Consider the following 20,596-nt stretch of genomic DNA (forward strand, 5'->3'; position numbering starts at 1 on the left):
GATGATATCATAGTGTGTAACAAACTTTTAAAGAAACTACTCAGATGTTTTCCAAAGTGATGGTACCATTTTACATTCCCACCAGCAGGTTTTGAGAATTCCAGCTGTGTCTCATCCTCACCAACACTTGGTATCATGACTCTTTTTTTGCTTTAGTTGTCCTAATACCTGGGTAGTAGTTTTAGTTTGCTTTTGCCTCCTGATTAGTGATGCTGAACATTTTTCCAAGTATTTATTTGCTATCTGTATATCTTTTTTGGTGAATTGTCTGTTCAAACTTTTCCCCCATTTTGTACTTTTGAGCATTCCTTATTATCTTCTGGGTAGTTATCTTTGATCATACCTATAGTCTGTAGATATTTTCGCTGTGACTTGACTTTTCATTTTCTTAGCAGTATCTTTCAAGGAGTAGAAATTTAAATTTTGATGTGGTCCAATTTATCAACTTGTTCTTTCATCAATAGTACTTTTGGTAGTGTATCTAAGAAATAATTGCCTGGGTCTTTGCTTATAGTTGTGGAACTGTTCTCCCATTTTTGTCCCTTATTCCATCAGTTATTGAGAGAGAAGTACTAAAATCTCTAACTATGATGTGAATTTGTCCATTTCTCCTAGTATTTCTATCAGTTTTTGCTTTGTGTATTTTAAGCTTTCTTGCTAGGAGCTTAAACATTTACAATTATTATGTCCTCTTGATAAATTGACTCCTTTATCATTGTGAAAGGTCCTTCTTTTTTCCCTGCTAATATTCTTTACAAGAATAATTGCAGAGAAATCCACTTTGTCTGATATTCATGTAGTCACTCCACTTTTTGATTAGTGTCAACATGGTGTATCTTTTTTCCTTTTGACATATTTGTGACTTTATGTTGAAGTGCATCTCTTGTAGGCAGCATATAGTTGTGTCTTGCTTTTTTTTTCAAAGGTTTTATTTATTTATTTATTCATAAGAGACAGAGAGAGAGAGGCTAAGACATAGGCAGAGGGAGAAGCAGGCTCCCTCTGGGGAGCCCAATGTGAGACTCGATCCTAGGACCCCAGGATCATGACCCGAGCCAAAGGCATACACTCAACCACTGAGCCACCCAGGCATCCCTGTGTCTTGCTTTTTAATCCAGTTTGACAATCTGCCTTTTTTTTTAATTTTTTTAAATTTTTATTTATTTATGATAGTCACAGAGAGAGAGAGAGGCAGAGACACAGGCAGAGGGAGAAGCAGGCTCCATGCACCGGGAGCCTGATGTGGGATTCGATCCCGGGTCTCCAGGATCGCGCCCTGGGCCAAAGGCAGGCGCAAAACCACTGTGCCACCCAGGGATCCCAACAATCTGCCTTTTAATTGAGGGGTTTAGACCACTTGCATTTATTGAGATCAAAGGCACAGTTAGCTTTAAATGTCTTATGCCACCATTCATTCTATCTGGCCTTTGTTTCCTTTTTCTTCTTTTTCTCCTCTCTTTTGAATTGATGGAACGTCTAATTCTATATTATTTCCTTTGTTAGTTTATTAACTCTAATTATTTGTTTTGTTGATATAGTGGTATCTTTAGGATTTATAGAATAGATCTTGAATTTATCCCAGCCTATCTTCAAGTGGTATCACTTTGCACACAGTATGCCTTACAATGGTGGATTTCTATTTTCCTCCCCTGAACCTTCGTACTTCTTGTCACGCACATTACTTTTGTGTATATTATAAGCACTACACTCTTGTTATTTTTATTTAAACAATCACAATCTTTTATAAAGTTTTGAATAATTTTCAAAAATTTATATATTTGCCTATGTGGTTCCCATTTACAATGCTTCTTTATTCCTTGTGTCTGTATTCCCATCTGGTATCATTTTCCTTCTGTCTGAAAGATTTTCTTTAACATTTCTTATAGTACGATTCTGATGATAATGAATTCTTTTGGGTTTTATGTGTCTGGAAATGTCTTTATTTTGCCTTTGTTTTTTGAAAGATATTTTTGCTCATAGGTTTACAATTCTTTCTGTATTTTAAAGATATCGTCCCCACTGTGTTCTCATTTACATTGTTTCCAATGAGAAATCTGTCATCATTACCTCTTTCTCTGTATATAATTTATATTTTATTTTCTGGCTGCTTCCAATATTTTCTCTGTATCATTTGTTTTAAGAAATTTGATTTTGCTGAACTTTGGTATAATTTTCTTTGTGTTTCTCGCACCCGAGGTTCATTGAGCTTGCTGGGGCTGGGGGTGTTTATAGTTTTCATCAGATGTTGGGAATGTTTCAGCCATTAGTTCATCAAATATTTTTTCTGCACTCCTTCCCCTTTTCTCCTTTGAGGATTTCAGTTACAAGTGTGTGAGACCACTTAATGCTGCCCCACAGCTCACCAATGCTGTGTTCAGTTTTTTATTCTCTCTTCTCCTGTGTTCTGTCTCAGGTAGTTTCTATTACTGATTTCATGTTCACTGGTCCTTCCTTTCGCACCCTCTGATCTGCTGCTGGTCTCATTCAATGTTTTGTTCATTTCACACATTATGATTTTTATCTTTAGAAGTTGACTAACGCCTTTTTTATGTCTTATCTCTGTTTGACTTTTTGACTATATGGAATCCAGTTATAATAACTGTTACTACATCCTTATCTACCCATTCTAGCATCTGAGTCCATTTTGATTGATTGTTCATTGATTATGATTTCCCACTTCTTTGCCTGCCTGATCATTTTTTATTGGTTTCCAGATACTTTTTACCTTGGTGGGTACTAGATATTGTTGTATCCCTGTCCATGTCCTTGAGCTTTGTCTGAGACACAGTTACGCTACTTGGAAGCAGTTTGACTTGAGGAGCGGGGTGGTCTTCTTTACATATTTGTTAGATGAGACCAGAGCAGTGCTCATTTCATGGCCAGTTACTCACTCCTACTGAAGCAAGACCCTCTTGGGTGCTTGACTCAGTAGTCCATGAATCCTGAGGGTTGCCAGTCGGCTGGTGACAGCAGACCTTATTCTTCTTACCCAATCAGATGATTCTTTTCCTGGCCTCTTCACATCTAGGCCAGATCACTACTCGACTGAATACTGGCGGGGGTCCATCTCCTGATCTCCAGAGAGCTTGCTCTGTACCCTCTTGTCTCTCCAGTGCTCTGTCCTGGACTCTCAGCTCTGTCTCCTCAATTCGGGGAGCTCACTGGTTTCTACCTGGCTTCCTCCTCCTGGGCTGTGCCCTGGAAACCTCTCAGGCAGTAATCTGGGGCAATCACTAAGGTCACCTCTTATTTGCCACCACTCAGTTACCACTGACCATTGTCTGATGTCCAATTGCAAACAAATTAGTTTTGTATGTTTTACCCATTTTCAGGTTTTTTGCAAGTACAAGAATAAGCTGGTTTATGTTACTCCATCTTGACTGGAAGCAGAAGTCCCATGAGCAGTTTAAATCAGGAAAGCAATGGACCAGCTTCACTTTTTAGAGCAATCCCTGTTTCTAGAAGTTCTTCCTAACCTCCCTGGGGTCTTAGGCATCTGGGGCCATCAACCTGAGTGAGCTCATTTTCCCAGCCTCCTCCAACATGGAAAGGTGGTGTACACAGGGAGCCAGCCCTTCACGACCAGCCCTGTACATTTCCTGGGAAGTGGCCCAGCCTCCCCTGCTGTCACTTCACATTTTTGTCTGCAGGTCCCTGGCACTTAGAGGCAGGGAGTGTTTGGGTGAGCAAAGCCACTTGTCACTGTGTTGGCAAGAGCAGGGGAATTGATGCCAGGGCAGCATTCAAGGGCCACAGGAAGACAAATTATCCTTTATATTAGAGCAGCACTTTTGCATCAGGCTCATCCACAGTCTGACCCCTGTGAGGTCAGCAGGTCGAGGACTTTTATGCCTTTCTTAGGATCTATAGTTGTGGGAGGCCACCTAGATGCTAAGTGGCATAGTTTGTGTCTCTGAGCACTTGTGCAGGTTTTGAGGCCCTGGGTGGCTCTTCCATGTCCCCAGGAAGCCCAGCAGGAAGGCCTAGGAGTGACTCAGAGCCACCCTGATAGCTTCCTTGCACGCAGAAATCTCTTTGAGCTGGGGCCGAGGAGCACTTAGCAAAACACCCCCCAGGGGACCATTTGCAGAGGCCTGCCTTGCCTGGTCAGTGCAAAGCTGGCAGGGATCAATGAGGATGACCGAGAGGGCGCCATCCTTGTCAGGGAAGAGCAGGGCTTTATGGAAGGATGCCTGTGGATGCTGTGTCGTCACTGTATGCAAAATGCTACCTGGGAGGAGCTGGTGGAATTTTCCACCAAGGCCAAATCACAGACTGTGCTAGACAGCAGCCTCCAATTCTTGTCTGTCCCTGCAATCCCAAGTGCTCAGAACACTGGAGAGTTTGGGGGAAGGGGGTAGGGTGGGCTTCATGGTCTCAGAACATGGCAAGAAATGGCATGTGAGTGTAGTGGGAAAACCTCACTACTGCACATACCTAAGAGCCAGAAAGTCATATTGCCTTGTGTCCTCAGGATGTCATTGGTGAAGGGAGGGGGACCACATGTAGCTTTTAAAGCTGCTTCCTGATTACTTGACCTACAGCACTAAACACCAAAACTCTAAACCACAGCCTCCAAACTGGAGGTCTTTAGGCTAATCCTGTGGACACATGTCTAATTTTGTGTACATTGCATTATCCTGCCTGCTGTTTTAAACTGGAATTAGTTGCCAAAATCCCCAAATTGAGTGATGTCATGGAAAAGTCTGGATTTTCAGCTTCTCTTGAACACATAGAAACCCAGGCAACCCTGAGCTGAATGGTGGGCACTCTTCAAGCTGCCCCCCCCCCCGCCCCAGTCCCCACCATACCCTATCACCTCCCACACACTGAGGACAGTGGGTACTCACTGATTTCTGTGGATGCTCAGCTTACGATCCTGGGAGCATTGAAAGGCTCTGTTCTCCATCAGATAGTTTGCCTCCCTCTAGTTTCCATGCGAGGGGTCATCTCCCTCTCCTTTGTGACAGCCTCAAGCTGAGTGACACACTGTTTTGTCTTCCTGATAGAACCAATTCAAACCTCTAAGCCTTCTGACAAAGAGCCCTGACTCTGTGTATAATAAGGCTTCCCCACCAAACCTGCTCCTTGAAAGAGTGATCTGAAGTTCATTCCTAGGAAAAGTGAAGCACTTTTTATTCTGGCAGAGGGCAAAGGCTTACATAGAAGGTATGGCATATGGAGCTCTAGGTCCTAGGAGGTGCACAAAGGAGATACTTAGTTGGGGGGGGGCAAGGGTCCTTCTGGGTGAACTGGCTGGCCTGACATGGGGTCAGGATGCAGAAGGAAATCATGTATACTTACTTGGAGAGAACAGGCCATCCCTCTGGAGGCAGGGGGATGACTCACATGGGCTGTGCTGGGTTCTCTCAGCCTTCAAAGACCATGATTAGAGGTTCCAAAAGGGATGTTTTATATATATATTTTTTTAGGTAGTAATGACCCCCTCCCCCAAAATATGTTTCCTCAAGGCCATAGAGAGAGATTCCTGAGACTCTGGCATTAAGAAATCATTAGGCTGATTGGGATCAGGGGCTGGCATTGTACATCCATAAGAGACCCTGAAAGGTCTACTTCTTGAGTGGCGGAGTGGGCCACCCCTGGTAATATCTCCCAGGCTGAATTGAATAGAACCCCAATAGTGTCACCTTGGGATACAGTGCTATGTTAGATATTGAAACCATGGAAGCCAGAGTATTGCCATGTAGCCATCACTGCCAACTAATACCAAGTTGACTATAATCAGGTCACATGGCTTCAGCTGTCTTGAGCATGAGGAGGGAGCATTTCACCTGCAGGTAATGGAACACATAAGGAAGTACTAAAGTAATCAATGCCTGGTAGAAGAAGCTCCCCAGGTTGATTCCGTAGGATCCAGTGCCATCTCATTGTGTCAGTCTCATGGCTGCCAAATGGCTGCCATTGCTTCAAGTCTTACCTCCTTACAGGGAAATATCCAAAGATAGGAAGAACAGGGCAAGGAAGAAGGGTTCTCCTTGTGTGTCTCTCTCTTTGGACTGGGGAGGGAAACCTTTTCTGGGATCCCTCTAGCAGAAGTCTTACAGGATGGGTCAGAAGGTATCCTTAGCTGGGAGGGAGTGTGAGAAAGTGAGTGTCAGGCATTTCCTGTCTCTGCTATGTCTTGGCAGCATGGAGAATGAGAGGTGAAGGGTTGTTGGGTGGACAACAACCAGGCTATCCTGCCATGACATTAGTATGGAGGCTGGACTGAGAATCTCATGTGGCTGCTGGCAGATGCCCAAGAATATACGTTGTCTAAGCTTTTGCTTAGAGGTATTGTTCTAGAAAAGTGCTAGAGTAGTAAAGGTTAAGTTAGTCTACCTCTCCAGGCAGGTTTCCAGTTTTTCTTGCCCACCCAGTAGCCCCTATGAAGAGTCAGTATTTCCATGTTGTGTCCTCATTTCATCACAATCCGCCTCCCCATATCTTACCCTCAGGAAAGAAGTCATTTGATTTGAACAAATTCATGCTAAAGTGTTAAGGCTGATAAGGCTCAGTCTTGGTCCATGTCTATGAATAAACAAGAACTTGTTGACCTCACAGAATGAATCATCAGTATTAGGTTTCCAGAGGGTGGGATTTGGAAAAAGAAAAGTATATTGTTTCTGGGGAGGGGTGGCAAATATAGGATGGAGGGAATCCTATCCTACGTTATTCCATCATTGTACCGCAGGAACATTTGGGAAGCAGGAGAAGGGTAGAAATAGCATTTATGAAGCATACAATATGTTAATCATTTAAATCTCACAATCACCCTGTAGGATAGTGATTAGAAGAGAAGCTCAGAGAGGCTGCCATTCCACCAAGGTTACACAGTGGCAAAGTGATGGTTCCAACCCCACACACATATTGCTCAGGGCCCCTGGTCTTAACCAGCCCCTGCATATCCTTGCCTTTTATCATCTTCATTTCAAGGGGCCCTGACTCAGCCAGAGCCTCTGAGGGCTCAGTCAGAAATCATTCAAAGACATTACTACCTGCATCGAATGCCCTCATTTTCCCTAGGAGCCCGCAGCTCCCAGTGGGGCTCATGGCAGTGCTGTGCCCTCCAGCCAGGCAGCAGGGGAGCTGATCAGGGGAGCAGAGATGAGCGGCAGGTCTACAGGGCCTCACTGTCCCTGCGCTGTCACTGCACAAGGGCCCAGTGACATTGGGGGGACCAAGCCAGGACCTCAATGTCCTAGACTTTGCAGGGCCTTGTCAGCTGAGCCACCTGCAGGGGGCTTGGCAGACATCTTTAGATGCAAAAACAGGATTAGGAGAGAGAAAGGGACTCATCAGTGCTCTGTGTCCCAGTGTGGCAGGGCCAGATCTCAAAGCCAGGCCCTCCTGACTCATCCACTTCTCATTCCAGCTTACCACAGTCTCAGAGTATTTCATCTGAAATTTATGAAGCACCTGCCATAGGCCAGGCCCTGGGTTAACCAGGGTGAGGGAAGTAAGGTCCCTGTCCCAACTGGGCCTCAGAACAATGACAGCTAATGTGGAGGGACACTCTTGAAACTAGTGGACATTAGTACTTGAAGGACCCACAGAGAATACTGACCTTACCTAGGGGTGGTGGCAAGCTCAAATGTCCCCAGGGCCAGGCAAGTGCTATGCTGTGGAAAGGTAGGGGTAACAGTGAGGGGGTGGTAGAACTATGGCCCTGCTAAGGGAATAGTCAATTCAGTGCCATCCAGTAATCAGCCTTGTAGGAATGTGGGATCCAGGAGCCAAGTATTCCCATTTTTAAGAAAATCGAGAAGTCTGCACTTTTATATATAATTTTTCTGATTTTTAAAGCTCTCTTTAAGCCAAACCAAAAAAAAAAATCATCTGCAGGTTAGAGTCTATCCAAGGTTGCTGCCCACTGCTCATGAGACACAGAGGGGGAAAGGATTTTTCTGAGATCACACAGCAAGGTAGTAGCTGAGCCAGACCTCAAAACTGAGTTTCCGGGTCCAAGCAGAGGACCTTGTGAGCCTACTTCACATTGACTTCAAAGTCCATACTCTCTTCTGGATCTGTGGGACAATATTTTAGTTTTGAACACAAACCACTTAGGGTAAAAGATACAGCCTTCCTGAGACTTTTCCTATAAGAAATATGCTGGGAAATTGACAGCAATGCTATTAAATCTTCTGGCATCTTCCAAAGAGTGGTCTGCAATTTTAATCCTGAAGCTATGTTTGACATTCAGCCATTTCTACTTCATGTTACTCAGATTGCAGGGACCCAGTGCTTCTCCTTTAAGGGAGGCAGGGTGGTGTGTGGAGCCCTAGTTCTCCCAGCCTGGGGGTGGGAATATGGTCTGTCCCACTGTGTCTATAGCAGTCCCTTGGCAAAGACCTTCTCTCCCAAAGCCTGGACCTCCAGGAACCTGTCTCAATTAACAGGAGCTTGGGTGCCACTGATTCAGCTGGAGGCAGAGTGATTAATAACACAGGCCTTACTGCTGGGTGGAGCTGGATTTGAATCCTAGCTCTGCCACTTACCAGCTGTGTGACCTTGGGCAAGTCACTTCACCTCTCTGAGCTTCAGGAGTCCTCATCTATAAAATGGGTTAATAATATTTACAAGCAAAGTTTTAGTACAACTCTGTACCTATCTGAGTTTCCTAAGGTAGGAAAGTTGGAATTGCCACTTGATTATTAATAGTAATATTAGTTATAAGAAATCAACATGTAGTTCAACTGAATTAAGAAATAGAAAGTTCTGGGTAACAACAAATTTGGCAAATGCTTTTCCCTTCTGATTTATGCCTGTAGGTTAATTTTTTACATTTTTAATGAGTATTCATATATAGCATTTACCAAATGGCAAACTCTGTGCTAAGCACTTTACAAATATTGACTCATTTAATCCTTGCAACCACTGTCTGAGGCAGATACTGTTTTCCAGACTTGCAGACAAGGAAACTGAGGCATAGAGTAATAACTTGCACCGGGATATGCACCTGACACACGGCAAGCTGGGGTGCCAAACCAACCCATGTGGCCTAGGTGCAATGCAGATCACCACTTACTCCCCTCCTTTTCAGCTTTGTTCCTTCTGAAACACATTTTCCCATTTACAGCTTATCAGCTCAAAGGAAGAAACCATCGTTTCTCTACCCAAGGACATAGTTGAAAGACTGTGTCATTGGGAGACAAAGGATAGAATCCAATCCCCACTCTGTCTCCTGCTCAGCTGTGTGACGCTGGCAAGTAAATCCCCCCTTCCCTGGGTCTCAGGGTCCTCATCTCTAAACTGGGATATTGTCACCACCTACCTCTCAATTAGAGCGAAGTGGAATCAGCCATGAATGTGAAAGTGTTTTACAGAGCCTTAAATGCACTGTCTGGGACTTGGGGAAGTTAAATAATCAGGATCATAAAGCTGGTTTTCACTGAAAAGCATCCGGCACCTGAGTATTGCTTTTCATTGTCTATGAGGATCCAGGAGACTCACAGTGAAACCAGAGAGCCAACAGCAGCCCCCGCCCACCACCACCATGGCAAGGGGTCATTCCATCTCAGGATAGGGACTTATCTTCTCTTCCTGCCTGGACTCTTTGTCCAGGATTCAGGTGTGTTTGCAATCACATATTAAGAAGTATAGCCCTCCCTCAAAGCACAGTATCGATACCCATGTGGGTCATAAGAGGATTTCTGCCTTTCGTTGCTTGGCAATATTTTGTTTAAATGAACTTATGCCAGGGATTAATATAGTTTGTGAGTTTAACTGCTTACTTGGCAGGAAGAGGAAAATGAACAGAGTTTTAAGAAATCTGGTGTGAAAACAGTTTTTAGAATGCGGGTATGCAGATGAAGCTTAGGCGTATGGGGTGTGGGGTGTGGAGCTGGACTCTGGAGGGAGCACCCCTGGTTTTCATTCCCACAGGGCCACTTTCCAACTGTGGGCCCCGCCTCCTGCTACCATCTCCTCTGACAAATAGCAGCACTTACCACAGGGTGGGGAGGCGAGATGGTGCCTGTGGCAAGACTGTACGATGCCTGGCCTGCAGCATGTGCTCAACAAATAAGGAGTCAGTCAGTGCCATGAGTAGGCTCTGTACTCCCTGCCCCAGCACTCAAAGGGGGGCACATAGCACATGGGAGGCCTTCAATGAAAATGTGTGAAGTCAGCCAAAGAACAGTAAATAAAGTCAATCCTCATTCTTTCTTCACAGATTCCAGGTTGTTTATTAAATTCACCTACTTACTAATTTATTTGTAACCCCAAAATCAATATTCAGGGTGCTCTTGCAGTCATTTGAAGATACTTGCAGAGCAACGAAAATTTGAGTCCCCCAGTGCACAAATTCTTATCTGAGCTTGAACAAGGTGTCCCCCCTACCTTCTGGGTTCAGCTCTTGTATGGCAACAACTGGGCTTTTCTGTGGTCTACGTGGTGCCATGTTTTTCACATTTTTGCACTTTTTGTTGGTGACTCTGCTGTTTAAAAGGGTCCCCAAGTGCAGTGCTGAAGCTCTGTCTAGTGTTCCCAAGCCCAGAAGGCTGTGGTGTGTCTTTTGGAGAAAATGCATGTGTTGGAAGTCTTCACTCACAAGCCTGAGTTACAGTGCTGTCTGTTGGCCATGACTTTAATGTTAACAAATCTGTGGTAGATATTGAATAAGGTGTCTTTATACAGAAACACTCACAAAACAAAGGTATGTATTAATCAGTTGATAAAAATACTGTGGAGAGAGGCTCTCAGGAACCTCACCCTGTATTTTCCTGAGAGTAGTGGTTGGCTCTTCACTAATTCAGTGTTCATGGAGACTTTATAGAACCTAACTACTGCTAATAATGAGAATCAACCGTACAGCAGTGGTTACCATGGGTCTTATTGTTTTTGTTCTTCAAGAGAGAATCAGGAAAGAAGTTGTGGTTTGGAGTTCTCTCCTATTAACAGTGGCTGTGAGGATCAAGTAAGGTAAAGGCTGTGAAAGGTGGTTGTAAACTGTAGAGTCTCTGTGAGCATTGTAAATGGCATCACCTTAACTACTGCATGGACATCCAGCAAAGTTGTCCTGCACCAAGGCCTCTGTGGAGGACCTGCCTTGGTCCATGGGGCTGACATTGAGTGCTAGTGTTTTAAGAGACCACATTGAAAGGGACAGGAGAGGTCCTAGTAGACCTCACAGGCACACTCCCCTGCTTGTTCGTAACTTGCCAAAGCTTGGATGAGAGCTGTTCCTGGCTGTTTTCCACTGTCTGGTCACGACCCAGTCAGGGACACTGTTGTTCCTTGCCTGGACAGTGTCATGACTGCCTTACTCCTGTCAGCCTCCCCTCTGGGTTCCCTATATCCATTCTCTACATTGCAGTAACCGGGCACCTTACTCTTCGACTTTGTGCCCCTTTATGGCTTCCCATTTCCCCAGGAAAAAACTGAAAACCCTGATGTGACCCATGAGTCTCTGGGTGGTCAGGCCCCTGTCCACATCTTCGGCTTTCCACGCTCTGTGCTCCAGCCACACTGGCTTCCTTTCTGATCCTTGAACACACGGAGCTCCTTCTGCTACAGGGCCTTTGTACTTGCTAAATCTCTCTACCTGTCCCCATTACTCTCCCACCTCCAACACCTATACCTGCTCACTGCCTGTATGTCCTCCAGGTCTCAGCTCAAGTCACTTCCCTGATAACTCTGCCCCAGAACAAATTGGTCTCCACGATGTAGCCCCTCCTCCACCACACTTTCCCCTTCACAGAACATATCTCAGTGATGCTTCACATTTATTTGAATGACCAGTTGGTAAATGATCATCTCCCTACCTCCTCTCCCAGACTTTAAACTACACAAGATCAGACACTGGGCTGCCTTAGCTCACCACTGAGTCCTCAGAGCAGAGGAGAGGGCCTAGCACATTGTAGATGCTTAGTTACCTTAGTAAATGAACAAACATCCATTCCCATGTTTGTTCCCATGTCCATTCCCAGGGGACAAATCCTACTGGACAAGATCTAGGATCTCCTTACAGTTCACAGGTTGGAAGGACTATTAGCTAACATCTGTGGAGCCCAACCATGTACATAGATGACCTTTAATTTTCACAACCATCCAACAAAGGAAAGAGCTAGCTAATATGTCCCCATATTGGAAGAAGATGATGATAAGGCTCAGAGAGATGGGGGAAGTAGCTCAAAATTGCATAGCTAAGAAGGGTCAAGGGCAGGATTTGCACCCTAGCCTGGCTGATCTGTGGTCTGAGCTCTCCCTCCAGCCCTTCCCTTGTCTTCTGACTTCTAGGGTATCCAATCCTGCACATGACAGTTGTATATGTGAAGGGATCCATCATTTAGGAGACTAAGGACTTGACCTCATGTCACCAGCCTTTCTGATGTTTTCTCCTTTAAATACATGGTTTCAAAAGCAAAGCAAGATGGAATACACTGGTTTCAAAGGCATTGTAGATTCCATTCCTGGGGGCTACTTGATTGCCTGACTGCTTTTAGCACGTCACTTTGCAGAAAGGTGCTCACCTCTTAAGGAAACCAAGTCCAACTGATGGATTCAGTTCCTGCTGGCAGCATTGGAGATGGTTGGGGATGCTTTGGCCTCTGCTAGGCCCCAGGGGGCACACAGGATGCTGAGATAGTGTGACTCATTGGATTCACCCTCTTTATTTTACACATGGAGAAACATAGGCCCAGGATAGGGAGGGAATTCATCCAAGATCAGAGTGTGAGTTTCAAAAGCAAAATGAGAAGTGAGGCTCTGGCCTCCCTGGTCATTGTTGTTCATCTTTACCTTGAGGTCAGGAAAAGCCAGGAAAGGGTTCCTTCTCTACCAGTCTATCATGGTATCTGAAATGTCACCGTTAATTCTTTTGTCTTAGAGAAATTTTTGCTAGTTCTCTAACAGAATGAATGGATGAGTTGAACAGAGGAGGGATACCCTAAGTCCTTGGCCAAACAATTTATTCATTCATATCTTCATCTATCCATCTATCCCCTTGTCTCTCCATCCATATTTCCATCTGTCCACTTACGTGACTTTCCATCCATCCATCCATCCATCCATCCAACCCATCCCCTTCTCTTTCCATCTTTATTTCCATATATCTACTTATCTGTCTTTTCCCTCACCCATTCACCCACCAACACACCCACCCATTGACCCATCCCTTTTACCAGATACCCAATGAACATCAATTCCATGACTGGGTCCATGGAATAAAAAGAAGTCTCAGTTATGGTCTCTGCAGAATAGGCCACATTTTTCCTACACTATGAAGACCACACTAAGGGAGGTGTTCACAGATTGGCTTTACAAAGAAGAGATGACCAAGCAGAAAGAGTCTGGAGACCCTGACCCTGAGTGCATCATCCGAGCTCTTGCAGTTAATTGTGTGTCCTTGAGTAAGCCCCTCCCATCTAGACTCAGTGTACCCATCTGTGATGTGGGCAGGTTGGACTAGATGAATGTTTCCCAGACTCGGTCATTCATATACCTCTCTCCACACCTGTAGATGTGATCACCTGTACTGAAAAGTACTTAATGTTTTTATTCAAATGAACTATTTTTTTTAACCAAAATACATTTAGAATGAAGCCTTATTGCTACCATAAATGGGAAAAAAAATGGTAACAGCTGTCATAAATAGAAAGTAACCGTGAAAATACTTGAAAAAGGAAGGCAAACTGTTAATGTTGATAAATTCTACATAGACATTACTTTTCAGCGATGGAGGACAGTTCTCCTTGGTTGCTAGAGAACTTAGCAAGCTATGGAGAGGTGTTAAAGGTAAGCTAGGACTCAATAGAGACTCTCCCCTTAGAGTAGCCACTCCTTGGGGAGAAGCTTCCTTGCAGTGTGCTTTAATATCATGGGATGGCAGTGGGGGTGGGGGGTACTCCTGCCCCAAAGCAGAAAACTCTGTTTTGGAAGCATCAGGCCAGTCCTGGCTTGGCCACTCTCTTCTGAGCCCTCCCGATGTGCCCTGGGCCTGGCCTCTCCTAAGGACTCACACCTCCCCCACAAGCCTCCCAGAAGCTAAGGGTCAGAAAGCCATGAGCCGGATTCTGTAACTTAAACCAGGTGGTATCTGCTTCAAATCCTGACGAAGAGGGAAACCAATATGGAAATCTGAAGCTGTCCCATCCCAGAGCTTGGCAGGCATCAGGTGCTTCCTGTCACTCAGAGAGGGCCCTGACCCATTCTAATCTTACCTTCAGCCACCAGACTCCTCCACCATATCTCCAGCACCCCTCATCCTTGACCTAGGATCCCCAAAACCCATGACAGTGCAGAGTCCCCAGCCTGTAACCTTTTTGAATTTTTCTGTGGCATTAACAGGTATGATCAGAAAATAGTGTCTCTCAGTTATGCCAAGGCCTAAAGGGTCCAGCTAAGTCTTCACACCCTTTGAAGGCAGGACGCCTGGTGGATGAAACCAGAAGACCCAGGTTTGGGTTGTATTGTGCTCTGATGGCTCCCTGCATGTCCTCACCTCTGAGTTTCTAGATGCTGCTGAGCCTCCTCCAGCAATACTGACATCAAGGGTATTATTTACTTAAAAAAATGTTCCATTTTAGATTCAGATTTCAGAAGGATATTTGAAATCTTAAAGCTGCTGCCAGCTCTGTTGAGGGACATAGAAAAGCCCACTTTCTCATCTGGCCTTGGCTCCAGCCTGAGGCCATGGAGGTGAGGGATCATCTTTGTACCACCCTGCCCCTACCCCCAGATCTTGAAAGGCCTTGCCAGAGTTGCCCAGAAAGGGGAAAACACAGCACTGGGCTTTGCCTTAGAAAGTGCCTTTTCTCTCTAGTTACTAGTTATAGTCTCTTATGCGGGTCTTGCAACTCATTCATTCTTTCTTTCTACCAGGGCTGGTATTAGACTGGTAAGCATAGTCAGGAGAGCCCTATAGATTGTTTATAGCTGGTGTCCCTCTTGCTAACTGCCAAGGCCATACCACTTGTTAAATATTTTAATCCTCACCCGTGTATTCTCAGGGGTGTACACTATGTGCTTCCGGCACTGAGTTTATCAAGCTCTGAAATATACCGGTGGTCTGGTCCCTCACTCAAAAACCTGTGACACATCCATCAATACAATGTAAGAGATCTAGACCCAGTGCCTGTCATGGGAGTTAGAGAAGGGTGCCCTTACGTCTTGGCCAGAAATGAAAAAGAGACATTTTGGAAAAGTTACCAGTGAAATTCCACACTCCAGATTCTTACTGAGTGACCGAATGGCAGAACGTGAAGGTATTCCTGAGAGATTTTTTGGGCCAGCTTTCCTCAAGTGGGTGCTGGGGAATCCTGGTTTTGTGAGATGTTAATAGATGTTACTCAAAACAAGGTTCAAATAAAGTTAGTTTGGGAAATTCTAGGTTAAGCAAAACTAAACTGATTTGTAGGTTGCAGGACTTAGAGCTTTGATGTGTTGCTGCTTTGTGAAATCTACGAGGAAGGTGAAGGCTACAGAATGAAACCTGGTGCCCTGTTTTAGGGAGCCTCTCAAAAGACTAGTGAGTGCTCCGCCAGAGCTTACTCTAGGGGACTCCAACCCCCTTCCTCACTGATAAGGAAACTGAAGCCCAGCTGAGTGGCTGGCATTTGGCCAATGTCTCACAGGGAGCAGAGAGCTGAGCTGGGACTAGAACCCAGGGCTTCCCTGTAAGCAGGCTGTTTAGGGCATGTAGTTTGGGCTTTGGGTGCTAGTGGTACATGAAAGAGTAGGATCCATGTGCACTGAAGCAATTCTGAGAAGACTATTGGAGGAGGCAAGACATGAGTTGAAAAGTCCAGGGACCCTGGGAGCCAATGACTTGTGACTTTATTGACTAAACAATTCTAATACTGAGAACCAGATACACCCTAATTGATGCCCAATTTGCATAGAGAGAATATCAGGCTGGGCAAGGCTTCCCACAAGAGATTAGTCCCTGAATTCACAAAGGATGGAACACTTGGAGGTATATATATATTCCAAGAGAAGCCTTGCTACCCCCAAGTCAAAATGACCCTTCCCCCAAAATTCTCCACATATTTTGTAGAACCATTTTACCCTTACTCCATTCTTTCTGGCAAGTTTTGTTTTTAGCCAGTGTGAGATTCTCACTAGTTTATAAGCAGTTTAAGAACAGAGCTGGTGGTTTTTCCTTCCTTGTTATGGTTAGCATGTTTCAGAAACTCACTGTGTACTGGACACAATGCTCGTTGTTTTCCCCACAACCTCTCCATTTTATCTTCACCACTGCCTCTCCCTCACAGTAGCTTGTTTCTATCCCCATTTTATAGAAGAGAAAACTGAGGTTGAAGTGACTTGCTCAAGAAAACGGGCAAGTAGATGATGGAGCAGAGACTTGAATGTGGGCCTTTGTTTCCCTTTCCTGGCTGCTTGTGAAACTGGGCTGAGTAAGTCATAGACAATCCCAGAGGCATGCTGCAGTCATGGGGCAGTGACCCGACGCCTGGTCTGGTCTATCTCTACAAGGATAGTCCTGGGGCCCCCACACAGCAACCGTGCTCCAAGCTCAGCCCTGTCTCAGCTTTTTGACCATAAGATGATCCAGGGTGTGAAGTGGGGTCACCTGCAATGTAGAAAGGCAGGAGTCTTAGACTGACAACTGGCATGGTCTTCGGGCTCCCAAACCCATTGCCCTGGTGCCCAGACTCACCCCAGGACCTCTAGAGTCTTTGTCCCACTCCCCATCATGTTACACCAGAACTTTCCATGCTAGGGGGCTGCTGATTTCCCCACCAATCGCTTTCCGTCTCAGCCATTCACTTTTATTTATAGACAGAAAAAACTTGGACCCAGAGTTCATAGCTGTTGTCAATGTGGATGAAATTTTAACAGTGTTGACATTGAAGAATCATTCTCCCTGCAGTTCTGGTTTGGGCCAGGGGCTGGGGTCGGTCTTCTTTCTTCCATAATTAAAAATTCACCAGCAAGGACAGATTGCTCATCAATCTTTCATCTCAACAGTCTCTGTTGGAGAAGATGGGGGCACCACTGATGAGGCACAACTGGCTGCCTACAGCTCCAGACCTTGCTACCATGTACATGAGTTCAGGGCTTTGGGTGGGAAGCGGGTGGGTCCAGTGGAGCCTGAGGAAGCCCCTTGAACATCGCCAGAAGGGTACTGGGTGTAACAGGTGGCCAGTTCTGAGCTTTCTACCTCCTGTGACCTGAAGGCATTGGGGAGAGGCCAACAGAGGGTCAGAAAAATTAGTATGTGTAACAAAATGGTCAGGAGGCATCTGAATAGCCACAGGGCTAGTCTTATTCAATCAAAACTTGAAAGTTGCTAAGAGTACATCCTAAATGTTCTCACTACAAAAAAGAAATGGTAATTATAGGATAGGATATACAGATATATCTGTTACTAAACCCCATGATGGCAATCATTCTGCAATTTATAAGCATATCAAGTCAATATGTAGTAACTTACATAATGTTCTATGTCAATTATATCTCAACAAAGCTGGCAATATAGATATGATACATCCTTCGTGTTTTAGCCAAGTGGAAAAAGTTAAGAAACTCTTCAGTTACGGCAAAAACAAACAAACCCTTAATGAGATGATGTGTGTGAAGACCTCAGCACAGGGCCAACCTAGAGAAAGCATCCTAGTCTCTTGCTGTTTACTATAATTGTTGTCAGTATTGTTGCCTCTGTTCCAGAACTCACCTCCTATGCTGGCTTAAGGCCTATTAGGTAATTTCTCTGGGAATCAACTTCCTCATATGTAACACGTAAATTCTAACAGTACCTGCCTCCAACAGTTGGGGTGAGGAGTAAATGAACTGAGGATCCCTCAATGTTGTAAAATTGCTATTGAGCAACGCCAGCCTAATATCAGTCTCCTTGGCCTGGCCAAGCTCTCCTGTATTCCAGGCTAAGGGGCAGGGATACCCTGGGGGGTGAACAAAACACTGTCTCTGCCACTCTCTGGCTGTATGGCCTGTGCAATCCCACCCATCTCTTGGCCTCTGTTTCTCCATCTGTACAAAGCAAGTGCCAGAGCAGGTGATCTCCTGGGTCATTTCTGGTGCTGGGTTCCATGAAATCCTGCACATGGCTGCCTCTTGTCAGGCTCGAGTTTTTCCCAGAACAGTTTTGGGGAGGGGAGTTCTCAGGTGACCACTTTGTCTCCATGACTGTTCCATGTCAGCCTCCTGCCTGTGGGTTCCCTGCAGTTCTGCTCCTGGATCTCTGTGAACTCTGGGCTGGCTGTCTTTCCAGGAAGGGGACAGCCTGGCTCCACAGTGAGAGGAGTTTGAAGGGCATCCAGTGGAGGAGAACAGACAGAGGTGGCAAGAGGACCTCAGAGTGTGGGCCAGGTTCCGGGTACTAGGGGGGGTGCGGTGGAGCAGGGCTCAGTCCAGGTGAGCAGAACAGAGATGCCAACTAATAGCTGTGAGGGTGTCATTGAGCTCCTGACACTTGGTACGACCTGGTTAGCTTTGGCTTCGGGCCTGAAGGATGAATAGCGTACAGAAAGGCAGGGCCACTGTACTGGACATCTGCTATTTGCCCCTTGAGACCACTCTGTACCCTCTCCCCACTGCCCTGTGCCCTAGGAGATGACCTGCACTCATCAGTGCACTTCCTCCCCTCTCTGGCTTCCTGTTGGCTTGGGCCAATGGGGAGCTCTAGCAGGATATACAGTGAGGGGGGCAGGGAGACATGTTATTTAGTCTCCAGCTGTCTCCCTTAGGATCACCTTGGGATGGCTGTGTGCCTTGACCCCAGATGACAGCTCCTGTCAGGCGTCTTCCCTATGCCTGGTTCTGGAAACCATTACCCCTTCCCACACCCTAGGGGTGTTAGTAGCAGAATCTCCACTCTACTTTCCCTAGGGAAACTGCACCGCTCCTGCCCACATTTTTATGAAGAGGTCCTTTATTAAGCCCTGAGGACCCTGCCTGATTCAGCCCCCCAGAGCTGCAGAGCAAGGGTACTGGAAAGGGATGAGTGGGGGCAGGGGGCAGCAGGGCCTCAAATCAAAACCATATCTAGAATCTGACTCCATCTTCTTACCCTTGATTACTCCAAGGGAGCAACCTGGCATTCTCCCTCCAGACTTCTAGTGTATGCGTCTGGAGCGGGAAAAGGGAAGAGAGGGGAAGGAGCCCAGCCAGGTCTGAAAGGGGAACACACCTGCCTGTGCGGGTCCTGGCAGCAGACCCCACAGCAGGGATGGCACAGTCAAGCACTCACAGTGGCCAGTTAGGTTGGGATTGGGGAGCATTTGTGGGCTCGAGGAGATAGCCCACATGGCTCCAGCCCATTACTGGTCTGCTGGCACCTGGCCCAGAGGTGCAGCTGTCCCTGGAGAAGCCAGAAAGCCAGACTTTTGCATGAAATCCCCCCAGTTTCTAAATACTGGGATCAGTTCAAATATTGAATTTTAAACAACCAGATCTGAATCTGGCCACCAGTTTGTGACCTGGAAAATACAAGTGCTTCTGACAGACCTTTCTGATCTCCATCTCATTTGCTTGTAGGTTTCCCACACCCGGAATACAGACTGAGAGGAGCCCAGGAGATAGGTGAGTATGAGAGCCAAAACCCCTAGTTCACCTGAAGGGACTGGGATCCCTGGGTGGCACAGCGGTTTGGCACGCCTGCCTTTGGCCCGGGGCTGATCCTGGAGACGGGATCGAATCCCACGTCGGGCTCCTGGTGCATGGAGCCTGCTTCTCCCTGTGCCTGTGTCTCTGCCTCTCTCTCTCTCTCTCTCTCTCTCTCTCTGTGTGTGACTATCATAAATACGTACATACATACATACATACCTTTAAAAAAAAAAAAAATGAAGGGACTTAGAATCCCCTCTCACACCTGGGCACATCCTTAGCATCATTAATGGACCCATTTTAGGAACGCCTTGTTTGCAGACCCACCTCCACTCTCCTCACTGCCACTGTCCTGTCTGCCCCAGCCTTTCTAACCTTCTTCCCTGCACCGAAGCTCTCACAACCACTCCCAAAAACCTGTGTGTGGCAGTGGAGGAGGAGGGAAGCCAGAAGCAGAGCTGAAGCTACAGTTTGGGCATATTTCCTAAATGTGACTTCCTGCTTCCCCTCAGGGCCTGTGTGTGACCACTTTACCTGGGTGTGATAGTCTACCAAAATACAGGTGTGCTTGGATGAGTAAATGTTCTTTTGCAATAAAAAGCAATATTCATGTGTGAGTTACAGGCCTATCATATCAGTCATTCATACTTTAATATCTTTTAATGCCATCCAATTACTTTTTGCTTACTCTCTTGCTGGGGTCAGCCACAGTGAGGGGTTTTCTGATTTTGGAATTGAGAAGAAGGAGCCTTACACAGAGTGTCCTGGGCCCAGCCTGGGTAGGGCTTGGGGCAACAAGGGTTTGGGGGCCTGCTGAGGACATTTCTGGTAGCTTAGTGATTGTGTTTGTGGAGCTGGCTCTGGCAGTGCTGTCTTTGGCTTCTGTCCTGGGCGGGTGAGGCCTCTGGGGGCTATGACCTTTACCACCATGATATTCCTGGGAAAGCATGCCCTTTACTCCAAACCATCTGTTTACAAACAAACATTTGGAGACATAGCCGCTTGCTTGAGGGATGGTCTGGAGTTCTCTAGGACAAGCCAACTTGATTCATTGCCGATGGCCTGGGGC

The 20,596-nt window shown here is 46.0% G+C and overlaps 1 protein-coding gene across 9 annotated transcripts in view; it reads left to right on the forward strand.

Annotated features, from left to right (window-relative positions):
• Window positions 1-20,596, forward strand: part of ATP2B2 (ATPase plasma membrane Ca2+ transporting 2) — a 372,053-nt gene that overhangs the window by 64,312 nt on the left and 287,145 nt on the right. For all 9 annotated transcript variants that reach the window (XM_072785140.1, XM_072785138.1, XM_072785142.1 and 6 more), the window contains exon 2: window positions 19,459-19,503. The gene's annotated coding sequence lies outside the window, so the exon portion shown is untranslated. The remainder of the gene's footprint in view (window positions 1-19,458; window positions 19,504-20,596) is intronic.

Source organism: Canis lupus, chromosome 19 (genome assembly GCF_048164855.1).
Source record: "Canis lupus baileyi chromosome 19, mCanLup2.hap1, whole genome shotgun sequence".
In the NCBI taxonomy this organism is placed as follows: Eukaryota; Metazoa; Chordata; class Mammalia; order Carnivora; family Canidae; genus Canis; species Canis lupus.